The sequence below is a fragment of the Marmota marmota genome, unplaced genomic scaffold (assembly GCF_001458135.2).
Source record: "Marmota marmota marmota unplaced genomic scaffold, marMar, whole genome shotgun sequence".
NCBI classification, from domain to species: Eukaryota; Metazoa; Chordata; class Mammalia; order Rodentia; family Sciuridae; genus Marmota; species Marmota marmota.
The window spans coordinates 411,583-415,520 of NW_026000207.1; the positions used below are offsets into that span (position 1 = coordinate 411,583).

Below are 3,938 nucleotides of genomic sequence, written 5' to 3' on the forward strand. Positions count from 1 at the left end.
CTGTGCCTGACTCCAGCAGGTTTTTTGACAAAGGAACAAAACTTTGAAGATGTGCTAGCCTCTTCACCTAATCGTGCTAGAGCACCTGGGTGTTGGTGGTAAAGAGAGGCGTATTTTGTCTTTGTCCCTGTTGGCTGACACAGAGCTGATGGCATTGGCATTTAGTATCTTGTATGAAAGGAGCCCTTTCAACTGCACTGAAGTTTGTGCTAGTGAGATGTCTTGGGTGGGTGGCCTACCTTGTATCGGGAGGGGTGCTGGTTGTGAGAATTTGAAGCCCCGTGAGACTCAGAGAGCTTCTAGGTTGGTGAACGCAGTGCGTGCTCTGAGTGTCTTGTGCCCTGAGGGGCACATCAGCCAAACCTTTTCCTGGTTTCTTCCATTTAGCTGGACCCTTTGTAATAAACTGGTAAATATGATTGTTCTCCTATGTTCTGTGAGTTCTAACAACTTAATTGAACCTGAGGTGGGGATCAAGAGGCCCCCTAGCACAAGTGTGGGTAGCCTGTAGCTGTGCACAGTGGCTCATGCCTATAATCCCAGTGACTTGGAAGGCTGATGCAGGACGATCACAAGTTCAAGGCCAGCCTCAGTAATTTACTGAGATCCTAAGCAACTCGGCAAGACCCTGCCTCAAAATAAAAGATTAAAAAGGGCTGGGATGTGGCTCAGTGTTGAAGTGCCCCTTGCTTAAATCTCCAATACCTCCCCCCCCCAAAAAAAAAATAAAGGTGGGAGGTACATAGCTTGTGGTGTCTGAAACAGGACTGAGGCTTTACTTTCCAGTTTGCAGTGATTCTGGGTAGAGTATCTGAAAAGGATTGAACACTTGGACACCCAGTTAGTGTTGCAGAATTGTTGGTTTGGGAACAAACCATTCATTGGTGTCAGAGAACGAGACACCTCAACAACTATAATGGAAAAAGGACCTCAACATAAACCTCACATCTTACTGAAAAATGAAATTAGTGGTGGACTTAAATGCAAAAGGTAAAACTATTGTAAAGTTTTTAGGAAAAATATAGGAGGAATCCTTTAAGACTTAGGGAGTAGACAAAGAGTTGTTAAAATTGACACCAAAAGCATGATCCTTAAAAGGAAAATTTGCTGAATTGGATGTCATCTAAGTTTAAATTCTTTGTTCTGCTGGAGAGCCTGTTAAGGGCATCAGAAGTCAGGCAACAGACTAGGAGAAAATGTTACCAAAATACATAATTTTTCTATTAGACTACCAATTCTCAGGGGCAGATGGAGAGTGGTCTTACTAATTTATCTTTAATGTTGCTTAACGTATGTATTTTTTAATCATTATTGGAAATAGTTCAGTTCACAGTGGGATAATTTAGACAGAATAACTTATTGCCCACCAATATTTGAGGAGATCATATCATTTAAGATGTTGGCTAAATATTTGCCCAGTCCATGGTATATGTAATGATGACACATGATTACATATATAAGTGGTATCAGTTTCAATTCCTGAAGCTGCTATTCTGTTTCAGGATCTTAATACAATTCCCTTTGGGTAAAGTGTCCTAACAAGTCATTAATCTATTTCTCCTAAATTTTTCTATTCCCCACCTTTTCCACAAATCACCTATATGCTTTCAAGTTGTCTTCCTATATTCACAGCTCTAATCAGAATTTGACCAAATTATGCTATTTTTTAATATTTATTTTTTAGTTGTAGTTGGACACAATATCTTTAATTAATTTATTTTTATTTTTTTATAATAAATTAATTTTAATTAATTTATTTTTATGCTGAGGATCAAACCCAGGGCTTCACCTGTGCTAGGCGAGCGCTCTACCGCTGAGCCACAACCCCAGCCACAAAATTATGCTATTTTCATATATTAATATACCGTAATGAATTTCACCTTTATGTATATCTATAAAGCACCAAGTTAAAAAGTACTATAAGTAAATAGAAAGGATACCAGTAAAGTAGAGGAAAGGGAACAGGGAGAGGGAGGAGGGAAGGCTAAGAGGAAGTACTGGGGACTGAGGAGGAACAAATTATATTCAATACATGTTCAATTCTGTCAGAATGAACCCCAATGTTATATAATAATGCACTAATAAAAACACTGAAATAAAAACTGAAAAAATGTAGCTGGTAAAGAACTTATGTTTAGATATGTAAATATACCTCAAATGCTTTTTCTTTTTTTAATATGTATTTTTTAGTTGTAGTTGGACACAATAACCTTTATTTATTTTTATGCAGTGCTGAGAACCGAACCCAGGGCCTCACATGTGCTAGGTGAGCACTCTAACACTGAGCCACAATCCCAGCCCCGCTTTTTCTTTTTTAAATCAGAAAATAGGCAAAAGGAATTGAGCGGATATTGTACTGAAGAGGATATACAGATAACGAATAACCAAGAAAATACACTCAACATTAGCCATTAGGGAAATGTAAATCAAAAACCACAGTGAGATATGACTACATACAGAATGGCTAAAATGATGATAACACCAAATGTCAGTAAGAATGTGGAGAAACTGAGTCATGCATATGTTGGTGGTGGGAATGTAAAATGGTTCAGCTACTTTGGGAATTTTTTTTTTTTTTAATAATACTGGTGTACTTATATGCAACCTAGAGGTTGCATTCTTATGCATTTATCTCGCCCAAACTGAACACAAAACCCCGTGTATGGATGTTCATAGCACCTGTATTTTCTAGTAGCAAAATATTGAAAACCCAATGCCTTTCAGCCAGGGAATGCTTAAAATTATTGTATACTATTGAATAATACTTAACAGTAAAAAATAACAAACTATTGATACACACTGAAGATCTAAAGCTAATTACCTTCAGTGAAAAGAGCCAGACGCAAAAGAGGCTGGGGCTGGGGTTGTGGCTCAGAGGAAAGATGGCTCACATAGCATGCAAGTCACTGGGTTCGATCCTCAGCACCACATACAAACAAAGATGTTGTGTCCGCTGAAAACTAAAAAATAAATATTAAAAAATAGCATAATTTGGTCAAATTCTGATTAGAGNTTTTTTTTTTTTTTTTTTTTTTTTTTTTTTAAGGCGTAGACTGTTAGTTACATCTATATGACATCCTGTAGAGAGAAACCTGTACCAGGGACTACACATCCATTACTGCCAGGGGATGTGGATGGGGAAGGTTTGATTAACTGCCCAGGGGGCAGTAGAACTAATCTTTGTCGTGATTGTGTTATGAGAGTTAAAATTCTCAACTGAATTCAAAAAAGTCTCCTCTCTACTTCTTTGTCCCTATGTGTGTCATCCCTGGCTTTAAGACTCTTGGTCCCTTCTCTGCGTGTGTCACCCAGGCTCTTCTGGTGGCGGACACTCTCCAGTCTCTGGTTTTTCTGTCTCTCTTTGCCAGTCTTTTGTCTCCGCCTCTCACTTTTCGGGGGTCGGGGCGCTTTTCTATAGGCGTTTGTTTACCGGTTGCCATGGTATCGAAGTGACGAAGGCGCAATTGGGAACGACGCAGGGGAGCCCTATCCTGATTGGCTGGCTCCTGTCAGCGGCCCCGCCCCGCCCGCGAGGACCGGCCCACAGCATTCTGGGGGTCGTAGTCCGATGCGTGGCCCCGCGCGCACGCGCGGATCAGCGTCCGCCATCGCGGTGCTCTGCTCGCCCGCCTGGATTCGCTGCGCAGCAGGTGGGTCCGGCTAACTGGCGGCGCTCTCCGGAGCCTTCTGTAAACGTAGGGCCCAAGTGCTGCGCCGTGGGGAGGGGACTGGGCGCTAACCCGAGCGGCAAGGGCCTAAGAGCGCCTCGAGGGCGTGTGTGGGCCCTCAGGTGGGAGCGAGGCCCCGAGCGTGGTGCTGGGGTGGGTGAGCGGGCAGGGGCCCTCGGTTGGGGCGTGACCCCAGAGCCTGGGGCAGAGGCGGGAGGGCGGGAGCCCTGCGGGTGGGAGCGGTGGCCTCGAGCTTGGTGCCGGGTGGGC

At 42.8% G+C, this 3,938-nt stretch overlaps 1 protein-coding gene across 3 annotated transcripts in view; it reads left to right on the forward strand.

Moving 5' to 3' along the window:
• The first annotated feature begins 3,519 nt into the window (after nucleotides 1-3,519).
• The window catches only part of Zscan18 (zinc finger and SCAN domain containing 18), a 9,205-nt gene continuing 8,786 nt past the window's right edge, over nucleotides 3,520-3,938 (forward strand). The window contains exon 1 of one of the 3 annotated variants that reach the window (XM_015505535.2): nucleotides 3,520-3,650. The gene's annotated coding sequence lies outside the window, so the exon portion shown is untranslated. The remainder of the gene's footprint in view (nucleotides 3,651-3,938) is intronic. The other 2 variants (XM_015505536.2, XM_015505538.2) reach the window with 2 other exon arrangements.